Source organism: Schistocerca cancellata, chromosome 4 (assembly GCF_023864275.1).
Source record: "Schistocerca cancellata isolate TAMUIC-IGC-003103 chromosome 4, iqSchCanc2.1, whole genome shotgun sequence".
Lineage (NCBI taxonomy): Eukaryota > Metazoa > Arthropoda > Insecta > Orthoptera > Acrididae > Schistocerca > Schistocerca cancellata.
In genome coordinates this window covers 420432181-420446049 of record NC_064629.1, presented here as the reverse complement: position 1 = coordinate 420446049, position 13869 = coordinate 420432181, and positions in this window count along the sequence as shown.

Below are 13869 nucleotides of genomic sequence, written 5' to 3'. Positions count from 1 at the left end.
CGTTCCCCTTTATACAAAAAATCAGGGTATAAAACTGCACTGGGTGCGTCGGGACTGAAATATTTGCACGGTTTGGGCAGATTGCCGAATTATACATGTGCAGGTTTGAGCAAGTTTTACTATGATTTTTTTTTAAATCGGGTGATTCTTTTCGTTACACCCTGTATATTCTTTCGAAATCCACCTAAAATGTTTGTGGTTAATATATGCTACACAATGAAAAGTATGATACACAGTGAAAAGTAATTTGGAGGACTCTGGGTAGTGGCTCATAATAAAAGGTATTTGCTGCGACACCTTACCATATTTCAGTATACGATCAGTTTACTGTTTTTGCAAGAAAATCATGCTTAGCATCTCAAGCGCATCGTAAAAAGCACTGTGGTACGGTCATTGTTCCAATGTCCACCATTCTGCGTCCGCGGCACATCGATGAGGCCTTTCTACAGAGGTTTCATTGCGGAGCCCTTATAAATCATCCATACAAGCCCGATTTCTCGACATGTGCTTGTCGTATTATAAATCGCTGAAGTAAGGCAAGACGTAAGGAAGGTTTACAGAATTTGCCAGAAAATCGTGTCTCAAGATCTAAATTGCATACTATTAATGTCTTGCTGAAGCTGTTTTTATTTTTTCAGGTGAATTGTGGAAGGACAGGAAAGAAACTCAGCGCAAACTGAAGTTTTGGTGGCCCAGGATTTTGTATCCCGTACAGTTTGTAGGTAAGTGTGGTATCTTGATGTCCCAGAAGTCATTAGTGGATTTCTTAGTGTGTAGCGATAAAAAGCAAAACTACGTTTTCATGTTATTAGTTATCAACAGATATCTGAATGCGTATCGTAGGTCATTCTGTTGTAAGCACCAACAAATGAACGACGCAGTGCAGTTGTTAAGGCGAGCTTGGCTTCCCCTTTTCTGGCTATGCTGAACTATGTCTCAGTAGTTTTTTTAGATCACCTCAAGGGACTGCTGGGATTGCTTCTTCATCAAAGCCAAGACACCCCCCCCCCCAATTCTGTCATGTTATTATAGACTATACCTAAGAATTTCGAGTACGTCTATGATGTATTGAGCTGTGTGTTTTGATTATATTCAACATATATGAAACATTAAGCAGTAAAGTAGAGTTCATGGCAACTATACAGTTAACAGTAGCATGCGAATTAATACACACCAACCTCTAGAGGAACTGCATTGTACCAAATACTAAATAATAATCTGTATTCCTTGCTCGTTAACTATTTATCCATCTGGAAGGTATTGTAAGGGTTGATATTTAAACATTTATTGGGGATATGTTTGAACCCAGGATTTCGTATCCCGTACAGTCTGGAGTTAAGTGTGGCATGTTTATGTCCCAGAAATCAGTAGTGGGTTTCTTAGTTTGCGGTGATGAAAAGCAAAACGGAACTGAAACGTGAACGACTAATAGTTCAAAGGAGAAGAGACATTTCGTTTAAATTTAGTGCTACTGTACAGTAGTCGCAAGGGAGTGTTCTAGAGCAGTTAATTTCCACAATAAATATAAATGACCGAATTGATAACGTCAGAAGTTCCGTGAAAATTTTCGCGGATGGTGTTGTCGTATACAGAGAGGTCGCAACTCTAGAACTTTTAGCGAAACTCAGGAAGCTCTGCAGAGGATCGATGCTTGATGCAGAGAGTGACAATTAACCCTCAGCGCAAATTTATGTAACATATTGCACATAAACGCGTTATTCTGTATTACACAATTGTATAACAATGATGGGAAGCAGTTATATGAAGGCACTTGCGAATTTAGCGATTTAAAGTGGAATAATTGCATAAAACTTATCGCGTTTAAGTTAGAGTGAGATGCTTAGGAAGAATACTCAGCCCAGCTATCAGTTAGGTACCATATAAGGCCTCGTTCAGCCAAACTGGATACTGCTTATCGTCTGCTATCCGTACCAGATAGCGTTGATCGAGGAAATAGAGATGATCCAAAGCAGAATAACGCATTTCGTTATGGGTTCATTTAATATGAGCGAGCGTGTCACGAAGAGATTCAACCAATCCCTAGTGGCAGAAAAAGGCGGTTAAGCAGCCTGGTGTGGTTTAGTGTTAAATATCTGACAGCGTACATCCGGAATAGTTCCTCCTACATATATCTCGCGAAAATTCCATGATGGTAAAATTGCAGAGATTCGAGCTCACATGGAGGCATATCAGCAGCCGATCTTCCTACCAGCCATTTGCGAGTGAAACAGGATATTTGGAGCGACAATGGTACACAAAGCACACTTTACCACAAGCCATTAAGTAACTTGTTACGTATAGATATAGATAATTCACAGTTTAAGTCCGTGGGAGAGGTCATAGTAAATTTTATGGCTGCCAAAAGAATACTTCTGATAGTCTACAGTTAAGCCAATCGGCCAATAATCTGTCGAACAGCAATCTATAATGACTTCCACTTCAAATGGTTTAAACAACAAGGCCACGCAAGTATCCAGAGCAGTAGCCCAGCAGCAGGATTTTATCTCTGGCTACATGTCAGAAGCTAGGCACATGAGGCGACCTGCTTTCGTCTCTTATCGACTGCCGGAGGAGTCATTCTTAGCGAACATTGTACCGTTTCGACCTCACTATCCACTATCGTAAATTCTCTGTATCATAAACATGCCAGCAACCGTATTTTTATAAAGTTACTGTTCTCCCATGCCTGATACCTAAAATGACTGAACTTGCAAAATGATTGCTCCTGGAGTCTGTCGGACGTTCACATAAACTTTCTCTCCTAATAATATACACACACATCAAAAAAAGTTTTGCCTCACTCGATTCTGAGAGTTCCAGAACCTGTACAAAAAATTCCATTAGAGATCAACATAAACATAATTTACGCCCTCTTTATTGCTCATGAAAGACACACATCGCATGGTGTACCATCATTCAGGGAGACCTTCAAAGGCGGTGGTGAAAATTGCTGAACATACCGGTATCCCTAATACCCAGTAGCACGTCTTCTTGCATTGGTGCACGTCTGTATTCGTCGTGGCACACTATCCGCAAGTTCCATAGTGAACTGTTGGTTTACATTGTCCCATCCCTCAACGGCGATTCGGCGTAGATCCCTCAGAGTGGTTGGTGGGTCACGTCGACCATAAATAGTCCTTTTCACTCCATCCCAGGCATGTTCGATAGGGTTGATGTCTGGAGAACATGCTGCTCATTCTAGTCGAGCGATTTCGTAACCTGAAGGAAGTCACTCACAAGATGTGCATGATAGGGGCCCGAATTGTCGTTGATGAAGTCGAATGCCTCGCCAATATGCTGCCGATATGGTTCCACTATCGGTAGGAGGACGCCATCCACCTATCGTACAGCCGTTATGGCGCCTCCCATTACCACCAGCATCGTACGTCGGCCTGACATAATGCCACCCCAAAACAGCAGGGAACCTCCATCTTGCTACAGTCGCTAGACATTATGTCTTAAGGCATTCACCCTGACTGAGGTGCCTCCAAACACGTCTCTGACAACTGTCTGGTTGAAGTAATATGGAACACTCACCGGTGAAGAAAACGTGATGCCAATCCATTCGGCATGTTGTTAGACCCATCTGTACCACGCTGCATGGTGTCGTGGTTGCAAAGATGGACCTCGCCATGGACGTAGGGAGTGAAATTGCACATCATGCAGCCTACTGCGCACAGTTTGAGTCCTAACACAACGTCCTGTGGCTGCACGAAAAGCATTATTCAGCATGGTGGCGTTGCTGTCAGAGCCATAATCCGTAGGTAGCTGTCATCCACTGCAGTAGTAGTCGTTGGGCGTCCTGATCCAGGCATATCATCGACAGTTCCTGTCTCTGTATCTCCTCCATGTGCAAACAACATCGCTTTGGTTCACTCCGAGATGCCTGGACGCTTCCCTCGCTAAAAGCCCTTCCTGGCAAATTAGTAACAATTCGGACGCGATCGAACGGCGGTACTGACTGTCTAGGCATGGTTGAACTACAGACAACACGAGCTGTTTACCTCCTTTCTGGTGGAATTACTGGAACTGATCGGCTGTTAGACACCCTCTGTCTAAGAGGCGCTGCTCATGCGTGGTTTTTATATCTTTGAGCGAGTTTAGCGACATCTCTGGACAGTCAATATAAATAGTCTACGTCTATCTTCAGGATTCTAGGAACAGGGGTGATGCAATACATTTTTGGATGTGTGGATATATGTTGTACGTAATTATAAATAAACAAAGTCTGCATTTCATTATTGGCCTCTTTACATATTATAAGGAAAAATGACTTACAATTTCTGTATATACACATTATAAACGAAAAATAGCAAAATTTCTTCGGAAAAAGCATCTGACGACTATTAAGAGAGAGACATGGTATACAGGGTGATTATAATTAAAGTTAGAAGCTTTAGAAATAACACAATTGGTCAGAATGACGTCAAATTGCAACGGAATTTTTTCGGAGAATGGGTAAACGCATGGCAGAAGAAAAAAAAGTGTCAAAATTGATCAGTAGATGGCACTGTATGTGCCAGAACACGTAAATGAAAACACCTGAAAGCGCACGACCCATTGAAGTTGGTATAAACACGTATACACGGCTTTTCCTGCCTTCGCGTCCGAAACGATCACCATGACTGTCTCAATGCACGATCGCTCTCGCTGGTAAAGCTGTACTACTAGAATGATAACTGTGCACACGTGGCTCAACAGAAGTTCCCTACACTGAAGGGTTTGTAAGAAGGCGTTGGTCCGACGACTGTCGTGGGTCTGGAGAAAATGATTCGGAAATTCGAAAAGACGGGTTCTTTTGGTGAGCAACCTAGTAGAGGGAGGAAACGAATTGATTCAACGTCAGTGGAAGCAGTGACCACAGCAATGCAGGGCTAGATGAGTGGATGTGTGTAAACGTGTAGTGCACGGATAATTGGCCGAACACTGGACTTACCGGTGATGACGGAACGTAAAATCCTACGAAACATCCTTCTTTGCTATCCATTCAAAATTACAAATGTGCACGACTTGCCTTCTGTTGATCTGCCAGCAAGAGAGACCATTGCTTTAGAATTTCTTGGTCGCATGGAAGTGGACAATGACTGGCCGTGGAAGATTTTGTGGATAGAGGAAGTTCGCTTCCATTTTATAGGATATGTCAATAGACAGTATTGTCGAATACGGCCAATGGAAAATCCACACGCAAATCAATCAGTACCACTTCATTCTGAAGAGGTCACTGTATGGTGCGGGTTCACAGCATCATTTATCATAGAGTCATATTTTTTCAAAGAGACCGGTGCTTCCCTTCCTGTTAACTGTACCGTCACTGGTAAACGCTGAGTGCCTGTCGCGCAACCACGCCATTCCAGCTCTCCAGCAGCGTGTATAAGTGGATGGGATCATTTTTATGCAATCTGGCGCACCTCCGCAACTTGGAAATCCAGTTAAGCAGCTGCTGAAGCGCCATATCGGAAATGCTAGAGTGATCAGCCGCTATTTCCCTGGCCGTTCCGATCACTTGATCTTGATCCGTGTGATTTCTGGCTGTGGGGCTATCTGAAAGATGTGTTCAGTGTTCCGACTGCAAACTTAGCTGCATTGAAGGCACGCACTGTGCAACACATTCTGATCGTGACACCGGAAACACTTCGATAAGTTGTGGAACGTGGTGTTTCTCGATTTCAACTTGCAGAAAACGGTGGACAGCATATTCAACATGTTTAGCGCCAGTCACACGGAAATTAATATTCCGATTTCATTTTCATTGATGCTTTGTATGCGGTTTTTGGCCTCAGGACAATTAAAACCAGACGTGGTTGATGCTTTTTATGGGGTTTTAGGCCTCCGGACAATTGAAAATCGATTTTTCCATTAGGATATGATATGACCTTGCTTTTGTATATGGGCTTACGTAATTAGTAGTATCACGTCTGTACATCCATGCACACTGAATAGTACAGTTGTTTAACTTGTAACATACACCTTAGGCATTGTTTTATGATTCATTTGTAATTTGTAATCGACCGCTATTAAATTATGGTGCTTAGAGCACTATCTATTGCTACATTTTGTAACTACTTATTTTTCTTCTGCCATCCGTTTTCCTCCTCATCCGATAATATTATGTTGCAATGTGATGTCCTTCTGATCAATGGTGTTATTTCTACACCCGTTTGAAAGTTTAAATTTAATTATAATCACCGTGTATATCGACAAATAACGGCGGTGTCACATTTACATGTAGTGTGAAACTCACTAGTTACTCTGCTCATGATGCCTTCGTATTGCAAACGACAGTCATAACGCAGCATGACAGGATGTGGTTTGTAGTATAGGAAATCTGGGATACAGTGCAAATCATTTATTTTAGGGCTAACATTACTATAGAAGTATTATTTTTGGACATTACGAGAGAGCATTGCACCTGACATATAGTGTACCTAGGAACACGATGTTTCCTATTAGTATTATTACTTATTCTTTATATAATAGAGCTACACAATACACTCTAAGACAAAAAATATCGTCGCCCCACGAAGGAATTATCTGAGTGGGGCGAAAAATGGTATATGTGATGTACATGTCAGAGACAGTCCCTTTAGTCAGCCATAGTGCCAGTAGACTCAGTGTCGTCGTAACTGCCATCTGCTTCACGTCTGCTGTGCAGCGAGCTACCATAATTTAAGTATTAACTGTATTTTTCTTACTTGTCACTTCTTCTTCCGTGTGTGTTTGCTTTTAGGAAGCTTTAATTGTCGGGTGCTATTAATAGTGTTCCATAGATTTCGTGTTTGTTTTGAATACAGTCAGAGAGAGTCCCTTTAGTCAGCCATAGTGCCAGTAGTGCAAGTGTTTGTTTTCAATACAGTCCAGAGACAAGTAGTGCTATTTTCATTGTCTTCTACAAGAAGTGGCTAGCAACCACAGTTTAGTGAATAAACAGCCACCTTTAGTGAATTAGCAGTCTAGTTAAAGGTTGATTAACTCTCTTCAGTAAATTGATTCCTTAGGATGGATAGGATGTGTGACTGCTGTGTACGGACGCAGGAGGAGCTGGCCACTGTTCGCGAACAGCTGAGCGTGATGATGGCCGCGGTCAGCCGTCTTCAGGCTGCCGCCTCGGAGTGTAGCGGCAGTGGGGAGTCTGGTGCGTCGCAAGGTACACCCCAGGTGTTACATGCTTCACCCACTCTCCCTGCTGTCGAGATATCTTCGCGGGTACCGGGCGCGGTTGGGCCACCCTTTCCCCAAGGGGAGTGGCGGGTTCAGCGGCGTTCGCGGCGCACGAGGCGGAGGGTCAATGTGGAGGCTGGCCGTGTGGCATCGCCCGCTCTGCCTGTGAGAGGACATGTGGCTGCTCCTTCAGCAAGGTCCGAGCAGGCACACGGGGGGAGGGGTTTATTAGTTATTGGGAGCTCCAACGTTAGGCGGGTGATGGAGCCCCTTAGGGAAATAGCGGGAAGGTCGGGGAAGAAGGCCAGTGTTCACTCTGTCTGCTTGCCGGGGGGTCTCAACCGAGATGTGGAGGAGGCCCTACCTGCGGCGATAGAGAGCACTGGGTGCACCCGACTGCAAATTGTTGCTCATGTCGGCACCAATGACTCCTGCCGTCTGGGTTCAGAGGTCATCCTCAGTTCGTACACGCGGTTGGCGGAATTGTTGAAGGCGGAAAGCCTCGCTCGCGGGGTAGAATCAGAGCTAACTATTTGTAGTATCGTTCCCAGAACCGATCGCGGTCCTCTGGTTTGGAGCCGAGTGGAAGGCTTAAACCGGAGGCTCAGACGATTCTGCGGAGATCTGGGGTGCAAATTTCTCGACCTCCGCTATCGGGTGGAGAAATGTAGGGTCCCCCTGAATAGGTTAGGCGTGCACTACACGCCGGAAGCGGCTACAAGGGTAGCGGAGTACGTGTGGAGTGCACATGGGAGTTTTTTAGGTTAGAGAATCCCCTCCCTAGGCCCGACAAGACGCCTCCTGAGCCGCGGCAAGGTAGGAGTAGGCAAAATGCAACAGGGAATAACAATATTAATGTGCTAATAGTAAACTGCAGGAGCGTCTATAGAAAGGTCCCAGAACTGCTCTCATTAATAAACGGTCACAACGCCCATATAGTACTAGGGACAGAAAGTTGGCTGAAACCAGACGTAAACAGTAATGAAATCCTAAACTCAGATTGGAATCTATACCGCAGAGACAGGCTGGACAGTGAAGGGGGAGGCGTGTTTATAGCGATAAGAAGTGCAATAGTATCGAAGGAAATTGACGGAGATCCGAAATGTGAAATGATTTGGGTGAATGTCACGGTTAAAGCAGGCTCAGACATGGTAATTGGATGTCTCTATAGGCCCCCTGGCTCAGCAGCTGTTGTGGCTGAGCACCTGAAGGATAATTTGGAAAATATTTCGAGTAGATTTCCCCACCATGTTATAGTTCTGGGTGGAGATTTTAATTTGCCGGATATAGACTGGGAGACTCAAAGGTTCATAACGGGTGGCAGGGACAAAGAATCCAGTGCAATTTTTGTAAGCGCTTTATCTGAAAACTACCTTGAGCAGTTAAACAGAGAACCGACTCGTGGCGATAACATATTAGACCTTCTGGTGACAAACAGACCCGAACTATTTGAAAAAGTTAACGCAGAACAGGGAATCAGGGATCATAAAGCGGTTACGGCATCGATGATTTCAGCCATAAAGAGGAATATTAAAAAGGGTAGGAAGATTTTTCTGTTTAGAAAAAGTGACAAAAAGCAGATTTCAGAGTACCTGTTGGCTCAACACAAAAGTTTTGTCTCAAGTACAGACAGTGTTGAGGATCAGTGGACAAAGTTCAAAACCGTCCTACATTATGCGTTAGATGAGTATGTGCCAAGCAAGATCGTAAGAGATGGAAAAGTGCCACCGTGGTACAACAACCGAGTTAGAAAAATGCTGCGGAAGCAAAGGGAACTTCACAGAAAACATAAACATAGCCAAAGCCTTACAGACAAACAAAATTTACGCGAAGCGAAATGTAGTGTGAGGAGGGCTATGCGAGAGGTGTTCAATGAATTCGAAAGTAAAGTTCTATGTACTGACTTGGCAGAAAATCCTAAGAAATTTTGGTCTTATGTCAAAGCGGTAGGTGGATCAAAACAAAATGTCCAGACACTCTGTGACCAAAATGGTACTGAAACAGAGGATGACAGACTAAAGGCCGAAATACTAAATGTCTTTTTCCAAAGTTGTTTCACAGAGGAAGATTGCACTGTAGTTCCTTCTCTAGATTGTCGCACAGATGACAAAATGGTAGATATCGAAATAGACGACAGAGGGATACAGAAACAATTAAAATCGCTCAAAAGAGGAAAGGCCTCTGGACCTGATGGGATACCAGTTCAATTTTACACAGAGTACGCGAAGGAACTTGCCCCCCTTCTTGCAGCGGTGTACCGTAGGTCTCTAGAAGAGCGTAGCGTTCCAAAGGATTGGAAAAGGGCACAGGTCATCGCCGTTTTCAAGAAGGGACGTCGAACAGATGTGCAGAACTACAGACCTATATCTCTAACGTCGATCAGTTGTAGAATTTTGGAACATGTATTGTGTTCGAGTATAATGACTTTTCTGGAGACTAGAAATCTACTCTGTAGGAATCAGCATGGATTTCGAAAAAGACGGTCATGTGAAACCCAGCTCGCGCTATTCGTCCACGAGACTCAGAGGGTCATAGACACGGGTTCACAGGTAGATGCCGTGTTTCTTGACTTCCGCAAGGCGTTCGATACAGTTCCCCACAGTCGTTTAACGAACAAAGTAAGAGCATATGGACTATCAGACCAATTGTGTGATTGGATTGAGGAGTTCCTAGATAACAGGACGCAGCATGTTATTCTCAATGGAGAGAAGTCTTCCGAAGTAAGAGTGATTTCAGGTGTGCCGCAAGGGAGTGTCATAGGACCGTTGCTATTCACAATGTACATAAATGACCTGGTAGATGACATCGGAAGTTCACTGAGGCTTTTTGCAGATGATGCTGTGGTGCATCGAGAGGTTGTAATAATGGAAAATTGTACTGAAATGCAGGAGGATCTGCAGCGAATTGACGCATGGTGCAGGGAATGGCAATTGAATCTCAATGTAGACAAGTGTAATGTGCTGCGAATGCACAGAAAGATAGATCCTTTATCATTTAGCTACAAAATAGCAGATCAGCAACTGGAAGCAGTTAATACCATAAATTATCTGGGAGTACGCATTAGGAGTGATTTAAAATGGAATGATCATATAATGTTGATCGTCGGTAAAGCAGATGCCAGACTGAGATTCATTGGAAGAATCCTAAGGAAATGCAATCCGAAAACAAAGGAAGTAGGTTACAGTACGCTTGTTCGCCCACTGCTTGAATACTGCTCAGCAGTGTGGGATCCATACCAGATAGGGTTGATAGAAGATATAGAGAAGATCCAACGGAGAGCAGCGCGCTTCGTTACAGGATCATTTAGTAATCGCGAAAGCGTTACGGAGATGATAGATAAACTCCAGTGGAAGACTCTGCAGGAGAGACGCTCAGTAGCTCGGTACGGGCTTTTCTCAAAGTTTCGAGAACATACCTTCACCGAAGAGTCAAGCAGTATATTGCTCCCTCCTACGTATATCTCGCGAAGAGACCATGAAGATAAAATCAGAGAGATTAGAGCCCACACAGAGGCATACCGACAATCCTTCTTTCCACGAACAATACGAGACTGGAATAGAAGGGAGAACCGATAGAGGTACTCAAGGTACCCTCCGCCACACACCGTCAGGTGGCTTGCGGAGTATGGATGTAGATGTAGATGTAGATGTACAGATATGCAAATTATTGCAGTTTAAGAAGAACTGGATGATTTATTAAAGACAAAGAACTTCACGGATTGAGTAAGTCAATACCGCTTCGGTCCACCTCTGGCCCTTACGAAACCAGTTATTGTTCCCGGACTGTTTGACAGAGTTTTTGCATGCCCTCCTGAGAGTTATCGTGCTAAATTATGTGCAACTGGCGCTTTAGATAATCACAATCTATATCCGGTTGGAGGGGCCAGCCCAACCCCTGCAAACGTTCTCAATTGGGAGAGATCTAGCGAACTTGCTGAATAATGTTTGGTTTGGCATGTACGAAGATGAGTAGTAGAAACTCTCCTCATGTGCGGGCGGGCATTATCTTGTAGAAATGTAAGCCCAGGGCGGCTTGCCATTAAAGGCAACGAATCGGGGCCGAGAATCTAGTCGACATACCGCTGGCCTGTACTGCGGATAACAGTCACTGGTCTCCTGCTATGAAACGGAATGGCGCCCCAAATCACCTCTCATGTTTGTCGGGTCGTATAGTGGTCGACAATCTAGTTGGTTGCCTACCACTGTCTCGAGCATTCTCCCGACACGTATTATCTGGTTATCAGGTCTCATTTCCAAGTGAGATGCATCACCGAAAGCTAATATATTCCAGTTAATGAGATTCGAGGTCGAATGCAACCGGCGCCACTGCAAACGTGCTTGTCAGTGAACAGAGTTCAATCATAGTCTGCGTAAGGTGCACCATGAGCTCATTCTGTGAGTCACCTGTTAATGGTCCTTGCGATCACTGAAACACCAGCTGCACGTCGGATCGAAGATAGCGACGAATACGGGGCTCTGAGTGCCCTCTGGCTGTGGTTTGGTCCTCACGCCCTGTCGTCTGTCTATGGCGACCGCGTTCTGCTAGACGATGTGTTCGGCCATGGTTCATCCATTCTTGCCAACAACGTCGAACATTGCCATCGCACCTATTTGACGTCGAGGGATTCACCAATTATTCCAACCGGCTTCTTTAAGCCCAACTACACGTCATCTCTAAAATACTGATATCTGCTTACATTATTGACGCACATCTCTCCCAAGTATAGTTACCGTCCAACTAAAAACAAATTCTCGATGAATTTATTGCGTGGTATTTACACCTACGCTGTTTATTATCCTTGAAAAATGCGCGTTTGAAACTGCTCTACAGTGTCTACGGTAATGTCATATTTCATAAGACGTACACCATCTTGTACCTTAAAACACCAGTTACCCGTCTGTGGAAATGAGACCCACAATTTAATGTGGAACCCGGACTACGTGTTGTTTCTGCCTTCTCCTCACATCGTTGAGAGGTGAAGGCTTCGATAAAACAAACACTGAAATATCAGTGGTTCTTCCAAGATACGATTCGCGTCCTCTCGCTTTCTATGTATGCACTTTACCGCTAATCAATCAGGCCAGACATGTATATATACATTTCGTTTATAGGTTTTGATGGTTGAATTTCAGAGTATCAAAATATGTGTCAGTCATGTACGCAGCTTTTGAACGCACTGACTTAGGAGCTACAATTATTTACATGCCAATGGGCTGTACACCTTTTTGTTTGACATATTTCTATTAGATGTCTGTACTCCTTCCTCAGCAAAAGAGATCTTTACAAACAGCCGTATCTTTTGATTGCGTTGACTTAGAAGCTTATGTTTTTCACCCCGCCACTTAACCGTATTCCTTAGTGTGTGTTATAAACGTGAATGTGATACTTCTACCCGGTTCTAACAAAAAGAGGTCTTAACAGTCGTAGGAAATCCAGACAAATAGGCAATCAATCATCTTCAAGGCCACATTGATTCATTTAGTTGACTCGAAAGACAGGATTCTGAGAACCAGAACAACACCTCATTTATATGCCCTCTGTTTCTTCAGTGTCTTCATCGAGCCTATAGTATCAGTTTTCAGAAAATGAACAACAGAAAGCGGCTAAAATATTTCGAAAAATGTGAACAGCAATCTTGAGAAATTTAAAATTACAATTGGTATTAATTTTTGCTTGCCATTTGTGTGAGAGATTATTACAGATTTAAGAATCTAAGGTAAGCTACATAGCAAATGAATTTGTAAGGAGACAGGCATCACCACTAGGCTTTGGAACTTAAATTAAAAAACCAAATTACAAGCTAGGGGACCTGAATGAAACAACCCACCCATGCTTGATACTGCACAGCTATCTTGTGTGACCCCTATGGAAATGGCGCTGCCAGTTCATATTCTTGTTTCGGTGGTGGCAATGTCACCATACACCAATGCTCTACACTGAGATATTATCTGTCAATTTAAAAATAAAAACCACATGCAACGAAACACGCACAATACTGTGCTGCAATGTAGTCTGTTGCCATGGTTCATCCCCTCGAATTTGTCAGTCATTCTAGGTATCATTACCGCACATTCGAAAATCGAACGTGATTTTATGAATCCTTATATTTTATAAATCCTTCATAATAGTCTCTTTCCAACTGTGATTATTTTCAATTCAATGATGGAAAACAGGCATCACCACAAGACTTTGGAACTTGAATTGAGAAACCAAAATTTGAACAGATTTCGTAAAAATTTAACGGCAGTACGTGAATGATTTTTGTATGGCAAAACCTCATGTTACTAAGCTGTTGTGTCCGAGTTTCACGTTTATTTTGGCTCTAATCAACGAGATGTAATAAGCCAAAGTTAAAACTTTATTCACAGTGCAATTTTTCCGGGTACTTGGCCTCTGTTTATGTAGCATTGGTTGCCCATTTTGGAAATGAAACAGACTGTTTTCCGAGGGTTTAAAGCAAGTTGATTCGCATGAGACTGATTTTGTAGCACGCAATTAGTAAAAAGTGTCTGATATAGACTATTTTCACTGTTTCACAAAAATTATTATATTTTCGACGAATTTGCAGGTTATTGGAAAATATCAGGTAAATGTTGTTTTGTAGTACACATTCTTGTGCTACAGAGCCATCGTGTCAAAAGTCTAATGTTCAGGGCGAGTTAATTGCACGAGATACAAGGATAGAAATTTTACATTAATTTTATGTCGCGA